We start from the raw sequence: 19,312 nt of genomic DNA, 5'->3' as shown, positions 1-19,312 counted from the left end.
TTTTCAAACAGATAATAAGCACACCCAACATGAATAGTGGAAGGGTAGCAAAGGATCTATCTCCCTCAAAGACACACATCCTTTACCAATCCTTAGCATGCAGCTGTGGGTTCAGACTACATATGCCTTCTGCTTGTTATCTAATCTGCAAAAGAGCAATCACACATAAACTACAGCAGACTGACAACCAAAGACTGGCTAGAAGATCATAATATTAAATTATAAATTGTCGATGCTTTGAAAAATGTTTGTTTTTCTTTGCCGGTGCCTAGGTTTCCATTGGCTCATATGTTTTCTTGCCATCAAGTCCCCCAAGTTCCCTCAATACCCAGGCTATCAACCACTAAAGATGTGTAGCTGGAAACACTTCCTCCCTTCCTGCAGGCCAGCTCTTAAGACTTTTCCTTTTCAGTGCAGGCGCTGGTTAGTTAGAGGTAATTTTAATGGTCTGGCTTTGGTTTTCCTGTACTTTTTGAGGTCATCTCCCCAATCATCATCAAGACCAATGTTGCAGAGTTCTTGTTGTTGTTTGGGGTTTTGTTTGTTTGTTTTTGTTTTTTTGAGATAGAGCTTCTCTGTAGCTTTGGAGCCTGTCTTGGAACTAGCACTTATAAACCATGCTGGCCTTGAACTCACAAAGATCTGCCTGTCTCTTCCTCCCGAGTGCTGGTATTAAAGGCATGAACCGCCACCACCACCAGCTCCAATAACTTTTTAAAGATTTATTTTTATTATTTTAAATTATGTATCAGTGTGTCTGTGTGGGGGTATGCGTATGTGTGAGTGCAGTTATTTGAAGAGTTCAGAAGAAGGCCTCAGATCCCTGGGCGTTTGTAAGCCACCAGATGTGAGCGCTGGGAACCAAACCTGGTCTTCTGCTAGAGCTGTAAGCGCCTTTGCTGAGTCATCTCTTGAGCCCCATAATAATATTATTAAGATTTTAGGGTTGTTTATGTATAAGATTGTGTCATATGCAAGCAAAGTCAATTTCATTTTCCCTTTATAGTTTGGTTATCCTTTTTTAAAAAATATCATAGAAAAAATATTTTCAACCTATGTATAAATAAAAGTTACAAAATCAGATTTAGTATGGTTTTTGCTAATTTGTTCTTTATTTTTTTTTTTATGTACTGCTGAAATGCTCTCTGAGCAGAGAAAAGATGGTGGTGGCAAATGGGTAGAGCAGATTTGGTGATGGCTCATGAAGAAAAGTTGCATTTACCTTTAATCTTTGGCTTTTAATTATCTGCATTTCTTCTACAGTAAATATGGCTTTACTCAACAACCAAAGCTCAAAAGGAATCGATGCCAAGCTGGCAGGGCTTCCTGTGAAGTGTGAAGACAAATCCTACCTCGGGGCCACAAGCAAGCCCCGGAGAGCCCTCCAGAGACTCCGCCTAAGACGGAGCTGTGAGTCTCAGCTGTGCATCTGTCAGACTCCCAACGTCTTTATCCCACACAGGAAACATCTTGATGCTGCTGAGGAATCCGTGTCCCATGGACCATGCTGCCCTTCTTTGTCCTCTCCCTGTCCCCTTTCTCTCATTCCTCATTGGTGATGAACTGCTTTGGGGTAGTTCACTTCCTCGTTGTGAAGATGGTTTGCAGCCTTGTGTAATTCTTGGGTTTTCACATTCTCATTCAGTTTTAGCAGATTTTCAGTTTCCCAGACCCCGATTCTCACGCACTGCCATGGTAGTGTTTTCTGGCCTGAACTCCTTCAAGCCCCCTGGATGCTAATCTCAATGGTCCCTCTTTGATGCCTCTGAGCATGACCTAGAAGAGCTTCCTAAAGTGATGCAGGATTCTATGTCCAGGGAAATTATTCTGTTGGTCTTTGGTAGAGTGAGGTGTGGCTTGCTTAAGATCCCTGAGGTCCTGGGTTCCATCCCCAGCATTTCGCAAACTTGGATGCTATGGTGCATACCTATATCCCCAGCATGTATAAGAAGGCAAGAGGATCAGAAGTTCAAGATCATCCTCAGCTATCTAAAGAGTCCCATCTGGGTTTCTTGAGGCCCTGCGTAAAAAAACAAAATCCAAATCCACTTTAGCCTGTTGTTCCATATGCTGCCCTGAAGTAGCAGCTACCGGCTGAGCTGAGGATTCCCTCTGGCTTACACTTTATGTACTTGGGGCACTGGGCAGTGAGCAAGTGCAATGTTGCAAGTTAACTCTTGCTGTCCTTCCAAGACATAGCTGCACTAGGAAGCTGTGCCAGCCATAAAGTTCCCCTTGACTTCTCCCTGAATGGATACATGTATTTTTCTTGCTAATGTAGAACTTCCTAGTGCCCTCTCAAACTGTCTCCCACGAGCATCTTGGCAAAGCTGACCAGCATCCACCCTGTTGACTCTCACCAAGTTCAAACCTATCTTCCTCTATTGCCTGGAACAGCACCACAACCTCCTAGCCAGTCCCTGCCTCCTTCTTTCCCCAGGCAAGGATTTCCTGTGCTCCCTGCTTCAGGGATCATTCTAGACTCAGCTTCCCCAGACTGTCATTCCTCAGAATAAAAGTCTTCGGTAGTCCCCAAGTGCGTGACCCACAACACTGCCCATGAGTGTGACGAGTGAAAAATGCATTCTGATGGCTGCTTCACTTTCAGTGTGGCCCATCCCCTTGAATTTAAGCCCCAGCTCAGTCTCCCAAGTCACGAGTCAGTGGTATGAAAAGCATGGAAACTTAATCGCCTACGGTATTTAGAGGAAGGGCCCTTGAAAGTGATTAGATCTAAAGATGCCGGGGTTGTGCTCCCGTGATTGATTTCTGGAGGCCTTATAAGAACAAGGAGAGAGCAGAGGCGCGTGGACACGCACACTCCTGACTCTTAACTCGAGAGGCTGTGAGCAGCCTTCACTCTGTCGGCAGCAAAGCCAGCACCCACACCGTGCACTGGCAACCTCACAGTCACGAGCTAAATAAATCTCTTTTGTTTATACAACAAGCCATCCCGTAGTATTTTATTATGCCATTGAAAACCTGACTCGTATGATGTTTATGCATATTTTTTTAGTTTTTACTGTGTGGCAGGCAATAGAGTATGAGCACGTGATGAACACAGCCTTCTTCAGATGTTTATGATGGTGTTATGATGCTGAACTTTATGATTGTTGCTATAACGGGGAAGAGAGATACTGATGCAAAGAAAGAAGTTATGTTCATCTCAAAACTCTGGATCCTGTAAATGGGACTTTGGGAGAAAGGGATCTCTGCAGGTGGAATAAAGTTGACCTGGCCGTGAGGTCCCTGGGTTACCCAGGTGCATCCTTGCTCTAATGCTGATGTTTCACAGAGGACAGACAAACAGACAAGAAGGGAGGCCGTGTGAAGACAGAGGTGGAAGGTGCAGGGACACGGCCCCATGCCCAGGAAGGCAACTTCGACAATTCCGAGGAGCAGCAGAGGCAAGGGAGGACCCTGTAGAAACCCCAGAGAGAATGCAGCCCTGCGCCATGCCTTGATTGCAGACTTGGCCTTTCACACCCTGAGAGCACAAACTGTAGTGTCTTCAAGTCACTGTGGCTTTTCTGTTGCAGCTGCCACTGCATTCTGACACGGATTTAAATGCAAGTATGATGCAAGGTAGAAAAGTGTAAAATCATGGGAACATGGTATGGTGGTTTGAGTGAGAATGGGCTCATATATTTTAATCCTTGGCTCATATATTTGGATTCTTCAATGGAATTGTTTGGAAAGGATTAGGGGGTGTAGCCTTATTGTGGGAGTTATGTCACTGGAGGGCAGACTTTGATATTTCAAAATCCCAATCGCAAATAACTCTCATGACCTTGTACTTATGGATCAAGATGTAAGCTCTCAGCTACTGTTCCAGCACCATGCCCGTCTGCTTGCTGCCATGCTTCCCTCCCCCGACACCCCAATAATGGTCATAAACTCTAATTTTCTGAAACTGTAATCCCAATAAACCCTTTCTTCTATACGTTGCCTTATAGTGTCTCTACACAGCAATAGAAAAGTAACTAAGACATATGAACTAACACACTAAGACACAACAGCCAAGAAGAAAAACCTTTGCACAACCAATACCTTCTGTGAAGGCTGTTAGCATAGACGGGACATTCTTTTTACACATAGGTTTTTGGGTTTGTTTCAGTTTTGTTGTTTTGAGGAATATTTGTTTTTTCGTTTTTGGAAAGGTTCTCACTGTGTTATCCTCCCTGGCCCGGAACTTACTCTGTAGATCAGACTTGCCTCAAACTCATAGAGATCCATCTGTCTCTGTTTTCCAGGTTCTAGGGTTAAAGGCATGGACACTACAATGGTATACAAGTGTTTTATATTAAAATAGCAGTAAAGCAGGCTTAGGGGCGGATTCTGTGACCTTGTAGGTCCTTATTCTTCTCCCTGGCATTGTCTAGGAACCACAAGCCTGTTAACTTTCTTTACAGTGGAGATACCCTGCCCTCCCGCATACTCTTGATCTAGACGTCTCTTTTATCTAGTAAACTCCTGTCAGGGGCCCTCAGGAGCCCCCCTGTGATCTCATTCGCCTCTTTAGCCCTTCTCTGACACTGATAGCTTTGTTCTCCAAATCCTATATATGACTATATAGAAGATAGCGGCCTGTGACCTGCCTTGAGAAGCCCGCCCCAATGTTCTTACTTTCTTCCGAGGCTCCTCTTAAGCCCTGTTCTTAAAATCCATATTAGCACATCTTTAATAGGTTCCAGTTCTTTTCCATACAACTCAGCTTGAAATCCATTTTCATGTTAAAGTCAAAGATCCAGTTTTGTAAGAACCGGGGTCCCTAGAAGGTTACGGGAACTCTCGGCTGCCGGGGGTGACAGGGTGGGGCTGTGCCTCCATGTTTGCCAGTGTTACAGAGACAGAGCTAGATGGAGACGCTGACCCAGACACTCAGCAATTACTATAAGCTGAGCTATGGGCAAGTATTTTTAGTCTCTGCAACACCTCGCTCCAGTTTTAGGTGCACATAGCTCATTTAACACTCCCAGACACCTCCAAAAATTAAAAGTATACAGGAGCCTCTCCATGACCATTGCTTCCAGCATGTACCCAGCAAATTCCCAGAGAAGGAATTAGGGGAAGCCCAGAACCTGGACAAGGAGAAGAGTCTGGAGCCCACAGCAATCCCAAGGCTCTGAAAGGCCGGCATTCCCCAAGTCTTCCTGGCGGGGAGCCATTCAGTAAACACAAGGACTCTACTTTCCAGCCCAGCTTGGTGAGGGCTTTAATGACTATGGGAACAGAGCCTGTTCCATGGTCTGATGAATTGTCCTTCCTGCCTGGCTTTCACAGGAGTCATCCGGGGTCAGTCAACAAGATGACAGGGCTAGATGGCTGACTCCCCAGCAGGGACGCCCGTGTTTGTCTGAGCAAGATGACACAGGCAAATATTGCTACTGGGTCAGCTGCACTGAAGTGGGAACTGGCTGGGGAGCTAACGAGCCTGTAAATTGGAAAGGAATTAGACTATCAGATGGCAGAGGCAGGACACAACACAGCCACCCACTGGAGTCCCTGCCATAACTCAGGGAAAGCAGAGCATTTTCCCCGGGACGAGGTCATCTGAAGAGCACAGCAAATCAGGATGCTCATTTAGAGGGGGGATTTATGGCTCTATTAGCAGAGAGCCCCAGGAGGCTGACTCTCACGGAATGGAGAGGACACATTGCCTGTCTTTCAACCTTCAAAGAAGGGCTCGCTTGGTGAGAAGATCCTTCTGCTACACTCAAGGTGAGCTCAGTAAAGCTAGCCCAGGGGCAGTCTGTGCGGTGCCCCAGAGTCCTGTAGAGTACAGTAAGGAGGAGGCAGGCTAAGCTGATTCTCTCCTATCCCACTTCTACCCCCAATTTAACCAATAAAATTGTGGGTTTTTATAAGGAAGCCTGAACAATCTTGTTTTAAGTAAAGAATTCTTTCTTTCTTTCTTTCTTTCTCTTTCTTTCTTTCTTTCTTTCTTTCTTTTTTAAAGGAGAGATGGCTCAATGGGTGGAGAAGCTCGCCACAAGCTTAATGGCTTGAGTTCAGTCTCTCTGGTGCCCACAGCGTGGAAGGAGAGGACAGACTGCCGAAAGCTGTCCTCTGACTGTCACATACACACTGCTACACCACGCGTGTGTGCACATGTGCACACGCACCATATACACAACATGAATAAATGCTTTATTTGTGTGATAAATAGTGCCTTTCAGCCAAGTTACTGTAGCCCACAAGAGAATGCACAGAAAAGTGAAGCGAACCTAGCGGGAGCTCCACCAGGTCCTAGGAAAAGGCTGTGAACAAAACCAAACGAGATTCTTGTCCTTGGGGCTTATTGTTTCCTAGAGCTGACAAACACCAAAAAGAATTAGTTCTCGAACAAATTCCTAAGTTGTGATGAGTTTAATAATGCAAAAAGGTAGTCTTTAGAAGGCAAATAAAGACATAAAAACGTTAAGAGTTTTCTGAATAAACAGTGATTCATGAATTGGGCAGCTCCAAGCTTGAGGCCTGGATGGAACTCCACAGAGCAAAGACAGGAGCTCTCTCTCACAGGAGGGACACGGGGAGACCTCAGAGGAGGACACAGGGGAGACCTCACACATGGGGAGCTCTCGTACACGGGGAGCTCTCACAGGAGGGCAGATGGGGAGCTTTCACAGGAGAGCACAGTGGGGAAGATTTTACAGATCGGACACAAGGAAAGCATTCTTTAGATACTGGGGAATGTTTTTATAACATTAAGCAGAAGTAATGCAAAGAAATATCTAATTATTATAATTATACAGATGCCTTATTTATTTTTTCTTTGTTTGTGTGTTTTTGATTTTGACTGGAAAGACCCCAGTTATTTAATCCTAAGTGTATTGGCTGCCTCTGATTAACTGAGTTACCTCTCTGTTTCAAATATAAGTGTTCTCAAATAATTGCGTGAGTTTTGCTTTTGTTTGGGAACCAAGCATGGCTGAAGTCACTCACGAGGGTAACTGGTGTTGTCTACTCAAACTCATCAAGCAGGCCTCTTGTTGTAATTTATTTTCACAGTAGAATAATAGCAGCATGGGGAGGTCAGGGTAACTGCAGAAGCCTCCCCAAGTAACTGTCATTACATCGGAAACCAAAGCGGAGTGAGAATTAACCAAAGAAAGGGAACAGTGTGACCTTGAGAGCTGGAGGTTCCAAAACCTTTCGTCTTTCTCTGGTCACATGTCTCCATATCACGGAAGAGAGGTGAGATTTGGTAAACAAAGACCCTGTACAATAAGTCTCTCTGCTGTTATTTTAATCAACTTTTCTGCTAATTGGATTGATTTACTGTATAGCTACTGTCGTCATTCAGGATGATGTAAGATACAGTGGCCATGTGAGAGGCGAATACCTTGTCCCTGACATTTATAAATGATCTATCCAAAACCGAAGGCCTCGCATGAACCCATGCATCACCTGCCTTTCCTTACCATCCATCAAGAGACCGGCTAGTGCTAGTTCAGCCTAGGGTAGGAGAGGGAGCTAGGAATCCATCTCTTACTCAGTCTGAAATGGAGGTAGGGAAGCAGGTAAGTAGACAGTGTGGGGAGAGTCATGGGAGCACCATGGTGAGGGTCTCTGAGGGCCCCCTCCGCCACCCATTGCGGGCCCTGGGGAGCATGGAGTGTACACACAGTCAGCCTATTCGGATCTGAATCCTCACTCTGCCATTTGCTGCTGATTTATCTTTGACTCTTTGGTCTCTCTCTGCACCTGTTTCCTCACTTCTAAAATTAGTGTTTTGTGGGTTGATATAAAGTTTGAATTATTATGATTCTACAGGTCTGATACACATCAAAGGCTGCAGAACTACTTGAGGAGTAAATTGTAGCAAGATAGAATTATTTTTACTCCAGAAAAAAAAATTAATGCTGTAATCACAAAAAATTGCTGCCACACGGTAGGGTATGGTAACAGCAGCACACTGTGCACTTCAGGGGACGCTAGAAGGTGTTTGGATGCTTTCACCACGAGGAAATGATAAAAGTTCATGGAATAGATATGCTCACCCTGATGTGATTGTGACACAAAGGATGCATGTGGAGAAATATCTCATGGCACCCCAGAAATCTGTACAGTTTATAAGTCAAAAAAAAATCATACAGTGAAAACACAAAGAGCTAGATATAAGAAAACATGCATTGATCCAAGTTCAGAAAAGTTAAATTTTTACCAGATTTGTGTGAGTGCAGTGTGTTAAAGCCACCCCCCAGCCTCTGGTGCTTCTCCCCCAGCCATTATCTTGGGCTGAGTTTTCTAGCCAGTGTTTTAGTGACACTGCACTTCCGTGCACCTGTTGAGCGTGTTTAGTATGGCTGGCTATTTGGTGGCTGAACAGGTCTACAGTTCCAGCACAGGGAGAAAGGAACAAGAGACGGCTGTGAGATCAAAGCCAACTCAGGCTCCATAGCAGGACTCAATTGCTAAAGAAGAAATAGGGTCATATTCATGGAACTTTGAAATTTGCTTCTATTTGGCTCAACCCTGTCAGAAACCCAGCCTTGCTGCTGCTCTTCCATTCTGTGACTGTGCAGTAGGCTACCCAGTCCCTCCTGATGATCGGTTAGGGTGCTCCTAGTTTGCCACACCCACAAGTGTCTTTGCACATGCTCCTAGGAACAGGTACAAGAATTTCTGGACATGCTCCAGCAAGTATAGCAGCTGCAGGTCAGAGTTAAGTTGCTCTCCACAGTGACTACCTCAATTCCCATTCCTGCCAGCAGTGTACATGAAATGATTACATTTGGCTCCTTGTGGAATAACTGTCAAGAGACTTCCAAGTACATGCACTTAGTGGCATGTATTTTAATAAATAAAAACTGCCTGAAGATCTGAGAGTAAAACAGTCCCACTAGTCAGCCTTATAGACCAGGCTGGTCTCGAACTCACAGAGATCCACCTTCCTCAAAACCCAGCAATACCACTTTTGGGTATATAGCCAAAGGATGCTCAACTATGCCACAAGGACATGTACTCGACTATGTTCATAGCAGCATTGTTTGTCATAGCCTGAACCTGGAAATAACCTAAATGCCCTTCAACTGACGAATGGATAAGGAAAATGTGGTACATTTGCACAATGGAGTACTACACAACAGAAAAAAAAACATCTTGAAATTTGCAAGCAAATGGATGGAGCTAGAAAACATCATTTTGAGTGAGGTAACCCAGACACAGAAAGACAATTGTCACATATACTCACTCATAGGTGGTTTTTAAACATAAAGCAAAGAAAACTGACCTACAAACCACAGTCCCAGAGAACTTAGACAACAATGAGGACACTAAGAGAGACTTACATAGATTTAATCTATATGGAAGTAGAAAGTAGAAAAAGACAAGATCTCCTGAGTAAATTGGGAGCATGGGGACAATGGGGGAGGGTTGAAAAGGGAGGGGTAAAACAGGGAGGGGAGCTCAATGAAAGTCAATAAAAAAAGATGATAATAGTCTTGGTGGAGGGCAGGTTTCTGAGAGTAAGTGCAGAGGGTTCTGGGATATTGGTCTGGATCCCCTGAGACCCCAACTTACTCATATTTTGCTTCATTGTGTCACATTTGTTATACTGATAAGCCAATATTGATACATAACTATCGACTAAAGCATAATCACAGCTGGTTTTCCTTGGGTGTTGTGCTTTCTGAAGGTTTAGACAAATATATACGATTTTCCCATCACTCCGTGTCATAGGAAGAAATTTTCACTTCCTCATCTCTACCCACCCAGAATATTTTTCCACTGTTAAATGATATTTAATTCTCTAATATATCATGCTTTTTATGCATGCACCTACAGAAAAACATCTGAGACGATTCCAAACTTTGGCCATAATTAAGAAAACTGTTGCGAATATTTGTGTGTAGGTTTCTGTGTGACTCCAACATTAGCATGTAATTATGAAAACCAACAACAAGGATCACACACGTAGGTTTCCAAGAAACTGCCTAACCATCTTCCAAAGTGCTGTGTCATTTTGTACTCCCACCAGTTATGGACAAGAATTCTTGGTGGCCCACATCCTTTTTCAGCATCTGCTATTGTTCATGTTTTAGATCTCAGGCATTCTGGTGTGTGTTTGTGGGGGCACTGCCTGTGGCCATTTTGATTTTTGGCCCCTAATGATATGGTATTAAGCATCCCTTTATAATTTACTTTCCATATTTCATGTGACTTTTCGTGGGAATGTGTGAACAAACCTTCATTCATTCCAGTTAGGATGTAGGTGGTAGTTTGAATGAGAAGCCCTCACAGGCTCATATGGATGTTTGGCCCCCAGTTTGTGGAGCTGTTTGGGAAGGATTAGGAGGTGTGGCCTTGTTGGAGAAAGTATGTCGCTGGGGGTGAGCTTGGGGGCCTCAGAAGCACCCCTACTATCCCCAGTGCACCCTCTGCCTCACTCTTGTAGTTCCTTAAGATGTGAGCTCTCTGTTGTCCTTGCTTGCTGCGCGTGTTTTCTCCATCATGGGCTTTAACCCTCTGGAAGCTCAATTAAACACCTTTATAAATAAGCTTTGGTCATGGTGTTCTATCATAGCAACAGAAAGTAACTGATACAGACACCATTAGTGCCACACTGAAGGATGGAAGGACTCCACCCAAGTCCAACTCAGTGAGCAGGCAGCTGTTGGGCTTCCTCACAGAGCATAGGGGAGTTGCTAAGAGAAGTGTGTGTGGCCTCAAGTAACTGCAGCATCACAAACTCTCACCTTGTCATTAATGATGACTTCATGGAAGTAGCACCAGGGAGTCCTCACACAACCAGCAGGCAGGTCAGCAGTTAGAGAGTCCCTCCTCCCTAGGGATCGTTGCTGCTTGCATATCCTTAGGTAGGGGCCTGTGAATCTTGCAGCATTCATGAGACTTGTATGCTGTGGGAGGTCCTTCTGTCTATGTGTTGCTTTTATTAGTTAGTGAATAAAGAACTGCTTTGAGCCTATGGCAGGGAAGAACAGAACTAGGTGGGGAAAGCTAATTTGTATGCTGAGAAAAAGAAGGGCAGAGTCAGAGAGACGCCATGGAGCTGCTGTTAGAGTCAGACCTGCTGAAACTTTGTTGGTAAGCTACTGCCATGTGGCAATACATGGTTTCATGGAGATGGGTTAAATTAAGTTAGCGAATACAAAGCTAGAGCTAATGAGCCAAGCAGTGGTTTAAATAATATGGTTTCCGTGTGATTATTTCAGGTCTTAGCTAGCCAGGTGACCGAGAACTAACAAGAGGCTTCCCTCCTCCAACACTTGTAAGTTTTGTTAACTTCTTGAGTCTCACAGGCCTTCCTCTTCCCTCCAGGAGGAAATATTTCAATTAAGAGGAAATCGCTATATAACACAGCTGTAGACCACAATGGTGAAATCTTTGTTCAATCCCTCCCTCCCTTCTTTCCTCCCTCCCTTCCTTCCTATGCTGAAAATGAGGCCAAGACCTCACTAATGTTAGGCACGTTCTCTCCCTACTACTGCTTCACCCCTGCTCAGGGTCTCTGTTTTCTTCTTAAGTTTGATGAGTTTGTACTATGTTGTTGGGACGGCACATCTCTTCTTCCAGTCAAGTGAATACATTTCCAAAGCTGTCATTGAAGTTTAAAGATCTAGTATGCCAGAACAGAAATTGTGAAGGCGGTGAACACATTTTTAAATACCAAGAAACTTCTAACTCAAACCTCTCCCTTCTTCCCTCCACCCTTCTATCCTTCCCTGTCTCCTCTCTCTTTCATGTACACAAGGCACACCTGACAGATACAGAACAAACCCAGTCTTATCTCTCATGCATGCTCTTGTTCCCACAGGTAACATATCAAACCCGGTTCACCCAGCACGGGCTGATCATTATTCCAATAGTTTGCACGTCTGGGGAGCTCATTATTTCAAGTCCGTGAGGAAAACGCATATACACAAGCACACATGCACACATGTACATAGGCATACATTCCCAGAGGCACACAGATACACAAGCACACATGCACGCAGACATAAATGCACATAGGCATACACGCACACATTCACACAGGCAAACATACACATAGGCAGAAATTCACCCAGACCCCCAGGCACACAGGCCCCCAGGCACACATGCCCAGAAGTTAAGTTTGAAGAACAAGGAGTGGTTAGTAGAAAGGGAACACATTTACTTCTTTCCAAAGTGCCTACCGATTAACGCAGAAAGCCCCTTGCCAGGTTGCTGACCGCCTGGGTTTTCAAATGCATATATGCCTGTGTGTCTGTGTGAATGTGTGTATATGCATGTTTCCCTGTGTGAATGTGTGTGTGCATGTATGCCTGTGCCTGAGTGCCTGTATGCCTCTGTGCACTGTGGCATCCAGGAGCAGGAAAGGTGTATGCCCCTGGAATCTGCCAGAAATCTTTAAACTTTCTGAATCCCGACAGAGCAATGCCACATGCTAAGGCAGGGTACAGGAGGGAGTTGGGTGTTCCTTGACTCAAAAGGAGGCGAATGCTCAGACTGTTGGGGGTTATTGGTGAGTAGGAATAAGCCAGGGAGAAGAAAACCACTTGTAAGGGATTGTGACCACCACCACCACCAAGACACCGAAAACCAGAAAAGTTCATAAGGGGGTGAGGTAAGGGGTGTGATGACATTTGACTTGTTGGTTAAAGACAGGGCATCTAGGTGTGGTGGCTCAAGGCTTTAATCCCACCAACTGTTAGAGAGTGGAGCAACAGGAAGTTTACCATGCTCAAGTTTAGCCTGAACTACAAAGCAAGACTATCACAAAAAATTATGTCATGAGTTATTAAATGAACATCTCTGTTCCAGGCATGAGATACATGACTATGAGTTACAGGTCAAGGCCTCAGAGGTCCTTTACTGAGAACAACACAGACTGTCACCATTGCTCTGGGTTGCCCATCATAACTAGATGATAAGACCCTATTGCTAAAGACACACACACTTCAGTATGAGACATAGAGAAAACAAGCTGGAACTAACCTGAAAACTTCCTCTCTGCCGGTTAGTTTTCATAGTTCAAGAAGTTGCTACGTAAAATGTTAGGGGAGAAAAACCATCAGTGGTATTACGTAGGGCTGGATCCTGCATGCTATAATATTGACCTACCAGGAAAGATGTGCCCACTGGTGCAATAGTGGTACAGAGGTTATAGGGGAATCTAATCACTTTCTCATTGGATTTGAGTCCTAGTCCACAAGAGGGAACTCCTAGCTGGTACTGTCAATCTGTTCAAAAGCTAATGTCTTTGGAGGTCATGGTCCCTGCCGTGAACCTACTACTGCTGCTTTGCCAAGAGGGCACATTTTTAAACCGCCTTCTAAATACTTATCTTTATAGACATGGATTGGCACCTGTGCTCAGCCTTGCTGAGAAGCTTCTTTCTGTGATGGTTGACATTTAATGCATAGACTCATTCCTGGTCAAAGCGCTGAGTTAGCTCGGGTCTAAATAAGACATCTACATCACAGCCCCCTCCCCCAACACACACACCCAAGGTTGGGGAGCCTTGCTGAAGAGGGGCCAGGAAGAATGTAAGGAGGTGGAGAATGAGGGGGAGCACTGTGAAATGCTGTCTTCAGAACATGGTCATTACACTCACTAACTCACTCACACGCAGCTATGACCTACAAATCAACAAGATCAATTAACATCCCAACAGGCAACATTGACTCGACTCATTTGAGTTACATAAAAACCAAAAGGCGGGTACATGAAAGTGGGAAGAGAAGTATTGAGGGTGTTCAGGAAGTATGGAGAAAGGTGAGAATAGATATGATTAAGACACACTGTGTACATATATGAAATTAGCAAAGACTAAATAAGAGATACTCCAAAAATTAATGACATTTTTTATTGGTTTTATTGCACCATATGTTTTTCTCCACTCCCCTCCCTTCCTCTCCTCTCCACTTCTACCCTCTCCTGTGATTCCCCATGCTCCCAGTTTACTTAGGAGATCTTGTCTCTTTCTATTCCCCATGTAGATTAGACCCATGTATGTCTCTCTTGGGGTCCTCTTTGTTGTCTAGGTTCTCTGTGGTTGTGGATTATAGGTTAATTTTCCTTGGCTTTATGTCTAAAAGCCACTTACGAGTGATTACGTATTATATTTATCTTTCTGGGTCTGGGTTACCTCATTCAATATGTTTTTTTCTAGATCCATCCATTTGCCTGCAAATTTCAAAATATCATTATTTTTTTGACCATTGTGTAGTACTTAATTTTGTAAATGCACTACATATACCTTGTCTATTCTTCAGTTGAGTGGCATCTAGGTTGTTTCTTGGTTCTGTCTATTACGAATAATGCTGCTCTGAGCATAGTTGAGCACATGCCCTTGTGGTATGATTGAGCATCCTTTGAGTATATACCCAAAAGTGGTATTGCTGGGACTTGAGGTAGATTATTTCCTAATTTCTAAGAAATCACCATATTGATTTCCAAAGCGGCTATACAAGTCTGTACTCCCATCAGCAATGGAGGAGTGTTCCCCATGAAAATTATTTTAAAAAATAATGAAAACAGAAATAGCACCCCTTCCTGTGTTCCTATAGTAACTAAGTAGGTGTTAGAGGACTGGGTCACTTGCGGTCACTCTAACTGCTCGTTACAGAACTATAAAAGGCAGGTAACTAGTCAGCTGTTGAGAGACAGGTAGGCACCCAATGAGGGAGAGTGGGCTCACTGAAAGCTTGTCTTCTTGTGAATAACAGTTCAGATGTCTGTATCTTCCTGTAGGGTGTACACTTCCTGTTGCCTGAGAGGGGCTGTGGCCCCGCCCATGGCTGGATCTCAGGCTTCTGGTGTCTGCACTTCCAGGTGAGGACACAGTTGAGAGCAGGAACTTCCTTCATTACGGAAGTACTGGCTGGCTGACACAGCTGGCGAGTGCCCTGTGCTCTGTAAAGGGGACGTGCTGTCTGCACCGTCTGGGACTTTGTGTTGATGCTGACTCTTGTTAGAGCCCGGAAATCACAGCTGTGGTACCCTGACTGCTAAAGCATGCCATTGCACATGCCGGTCCCAGAGCACTCGGCAGCAGGTGGGATCAGAGCCCTGGAAGGGGCATGGGAAGCTCACAACATTACATCACAGGTTTTCATCCGCACCCTATGTACTCTATGATCTACACTGAAGAAGGCTCAGATGGGGTCCTATAGGAGTGGAAGCTCGGCGGTCAGGAACACATACTGCTCCTCCAGATGTCACAGGTGTAACTCCACACACTGTTCTGGCCTCTGGGGGTACCTGTACCGTGCGTGTGTGCGCATGCGTGTGTGCGTGTGCATGCGCACATACCAAGGATGTCTCCCTAATTCTCACATTCCTCTCCATCCAGGAAGGAGATTCAGAATGGGGTGGGGATGTCTCAAAGTAATTGGGTCTCCAGTTAGAAATTATTATGGAATTTAAAATGCTATGCAGATTTATGATTCTATATTGAGTGCAGATATACGCCTCCCCAACCATCGCCTCACAGTAAAACACAAGTACCAACAGCAGGGCCTTTGTTTATTTCTATGATCCCAGGTGATGTTTTATGTAGTAAGATATCATTGGTGCTTGAAAAATATTCATAAAACCAATGAATGAATGAATGAATGAGCAAAGAAATTAGACCACCAGGGAAGTGGGAACATGTCCAGAAATCAGACCTGTCCTTGACAGCTGCTGTAGCTGGCTCCCAAGGAAGAAAGCAAGAAGCTGGGCCTCAGCCTTTGTGCTGAGAGCTCACCTCTGACAGACCCGTGGGAGGCCACACAGGCTGCTCCAGGCAATGTCAGCTAGAGAACTTTCTAAACTGCAGTAGATAAATGAGCTGAGAAAGCAAATTTTGCACAAAGCAGGCCCCCAGCATGTGTTATGGGGACAAAGAAAAAACTGTGCAAAAGACTGTGCCCCTCATGGCAGGCTCCACGGGTTGCAGGCTGCTGGGACCACCTTGGGCGTCTCCCAAAGCATCAGCCTGCCTTACACTGGGGAAACATTCATGCATCTCCCTGTTCTCCAGGTTCCTCCCACACACTGACTGTCTCACAAGGTCTCAGGGCCCTGGGGACATCAGACACCCAAGCATCTCTCACACACAGACACTGCCTTACCGAGTCCTCAGGACCCTGGGGACATCAGAGATGATGCTCAGGCTAGTGATTCAGTGGGTCACCTGCTCCTTGACTGATAAATCCTTTCCCACCGCTGCTCATCTGCCGGTCTCAGACTGGTGCTCCTGACACATGGGGGTCTCCAGAGCAGTGGCTGAGACTGACACAGAACATAACTCCAAACCTCTAGAGGCTCAGCAGGATGGGGGCAAAGTCTGGGAAGCCATGACGGGCAGGAATCATTATTTTCAGCTGTGGGGAAGACAGAAGAGCCCTGTTTAAAACCCCCAGCATCCCTGAAACTGAGCTACAGATTAACACAGCATGGGGCAGCTCGAGATAGAGCACACAGGCACCAGACACGGCCCAGCCACAGATGCAGCAGCTGCCGTCTTCTCAAAGTACAGCAGGTCCTGTTCCCACTTGGCAGCGATCTGGAAAAAAATTGCCTTGCCTAGTCAAATACATGCATGCATGTACACACATACACACACACCAGACATACACTCATACACATGTACAAATATATAGACATACACAAAGACAGATAGATACATGCAGACATACACATACATGTGTATATACATGCATACATACATAGACACATACGAGAGACACACAGACACATGCACACATACACAGATACACAAGAGACACAAAGAACACACACACACACATACACACAGACACATACAAAGGACCATTATCAACAAACTCCACTCTAGGGACCTATCAGCCAGAGCACAGTGAGATCATCCAGGAAGCCAGGGGAAATGATGCGCAGCTGACCCTGCCATTCCCTGGGTTCTCTCTTCCCAGCCACTGGTTGCCATAGCAAACTTGTCAGCAAAGTGGTGCAGAGAGACCAACCCAGATGAAGACTGGCCCTCCCCTGTAGCATCACACCAGAGCCCAGATAAAGAATGGCCAGACGTGGCTGTTGCAACCAGATGGCCACAGGCTCATTCGATCAGGGACACCCAGTATGGGGGTTTTGTTTGGTTTCCTAGGGGGTTGTTTATAGCACCACCCAATAGGATAGTTGAACACTGAGAGCAGCAGGTGTGGCCCTGTCAAATATTGGATGCTACAATCATAACCCAGGATCTCAGACCATGACTACCTCTTAGCTCCATCTTTGAGAAGGGTAGTAGTTCAAACGGAGGCTTTTGGAGGTCTTGATCCAATTGGCTTCTGTCCCTGGAAGAACAAATTTTAGGACATAGAAGCACAGTGGCCATGTGACAGAGAGAAGATACCATCTAGAAGCCAAAGACAGAAGGGAGCATCCAGCCAAAGCCTTAATCTCGGCCCTCCACTTTCCACGGGGAGACAGGACATTGCTGCTGGACCCACCTGGCATGTTACTTTGTCTGGCAGCCCCAGCAAACTCCCACAGACACCCATAACTCACAGAGTCTGTGGTGGCTGAGCCTTGTTGTCAACGTGACTGCATTTCAAGTCACCTGGGAAACTTGTCTGGGGGTATATCCATGCAAGTGTGTTCAGACATCTCCCTGAGAGGAAAGAGCCACTCTGAAGGTGCACAGATGGGGTCCTGAACAGAATACAAAGGAGAGAGGCAGCTGAGCACCAGGGACATAGAAGCCATTTTTTGTGACTCTGGATGCCCAGTGACCAGCCACCTCAAGTTCCTGCCGCTATGGTTTCCCCGCCATGGGGTCTGCACCCTTGAGCGTGAGCCCTATAAGCCTTCCCTTTCTTCATTTCCTTCTTGTTAGGGGTCTGTCATAGTGACCAGCCACTAGTACATGCTCCAACCAGAAAGTGGTCCCGTGCAAAGGGCTCCCTCCCCTCGTCAAGGGTCTTCACTAACTTCGTAATTCCTAAATAGTAGTGTCTGAGGACAAAGCTCCTGTCCCTCTACCTTAGGTTTTGCTTTGAAATTAATCCAGAATGTAAAATTAAAGCTGTCTTTCCTTAGGTGTATGTGCCCAACCAGAATGCCTTCCTCCAGCCTACGAAAGAGCTTTGGATGCTATGGATGAAGGGAAGGGTTCGGTGAAAAAGGTTAGAGCAGAAGCCACTTTAGAACTTAAGGGCTATGAAGGCTTTAACCTTCTGGAGTCTCTACTCTTAGAAACTGGGAAAGCTGGGGAAGAGCTTTGGTTGCCCCCATGAGACAGAAGCTAAGATACCACCCTGCTCTTATGTTCCAGCATGCTCAAAGGTGTGTTCCAGAAAATATATTCTTTTTCTTTTCTTTTCTTTTTTTTTCTTTTGGCTTTTGTTTTGTTTTGTTTTTCAAGACAGGGTTTTCTCTGTAGCTTTGGGATTTGTCCTGTGTAGTAGGAGGTTGCTTATTTGTTTCTCAGCCGCTCAGACTCCCTGAATAACCACACAGAAACTGTATTAATTAAACCACTTTTGGTCATTTACTATAGCATATTCCTAGCAAGCTCTTACATATTAAATTAGACCATTTATATTATTCTGTGTATTGCCACATGGCTGTGGCTTACCAGCAAGGTTCTGGCATATCTGTTCCCTGCAGCGGCTACATGGCATCTCCTTGACTCTGCCTTCTTCCTCCCAGCATTCAGCTTAATTTTCCCTGCCTACCTCTGTTCTGCCCTGATATAGGTCCAAGCAGTTTCTTTATTAATCAATGGTAATCACAGCATACAGAGGGGAATCCCACATCAGTCCTGAAACTCACTGTATAGATCAGGCTGGCCTCGAACACACAGAGATCCTCCTGTCTCTGCCTCCCGAGTGCTGGGATTAAAGGTGTGCACTATCACTGCCCAGTCCAGAAAAGATATTCTCAAAAGTTGAACTTTGACCCTAAATCAATCATCAAAGACTGAAGGCATTGATCTCCAACCTCAGCCCATTCTGAGAAAGCCCATTCTGTATTTGCATCAATCTTTGATGTAAAGGTGGGCATGAGTGTGGTTGGATGTGTTACAAATGTGGTGAGTGTGTGTGTGTGTGTGTTGTCCATGTGGTGTGCTACATAGTGAGTGCATATAGTATATGTGGTGTGATGTGTTGCAGATTCTTGCACGGCTCCAAGAACAGACCTAACAGGGCAAGGAAATAAAGACACGATCAACCCAAACAGAAGTAACTGGATGCTGGAGTCAGGTGGCCTGGGTTCTTGGTTGGAGAAACTGCCACATGCCAGAGCCTTAGTAATTTTATTATATAGAGTTATATAATATGGTATTGGAGTTATTGCATACAGCAGAACAAGGCAGCATAGTTGTTGTTTGCACATAAAC

The sequence above is a fragment of the Alexandromys fortis genome, unplaced genomic scaffold, assembly GCF_014885135.2.
Source record: "Alexandromys fortis isolate MF-2015 unplaced genomic scaffold, M_Fortis_MF-2015_v1.1 scaffold_45, whole genome shotgun sequence".
Classification (NCBI taxonomy): domain Eukaryota; kingdom Metazoa; phylum Chordata; class Mammalia; order Rodentia; family Cricetidae; genus Alexandromys; species Alexandromys fortis.
This window is presented reverse-complemented; position numbering follows the sequence as displayed.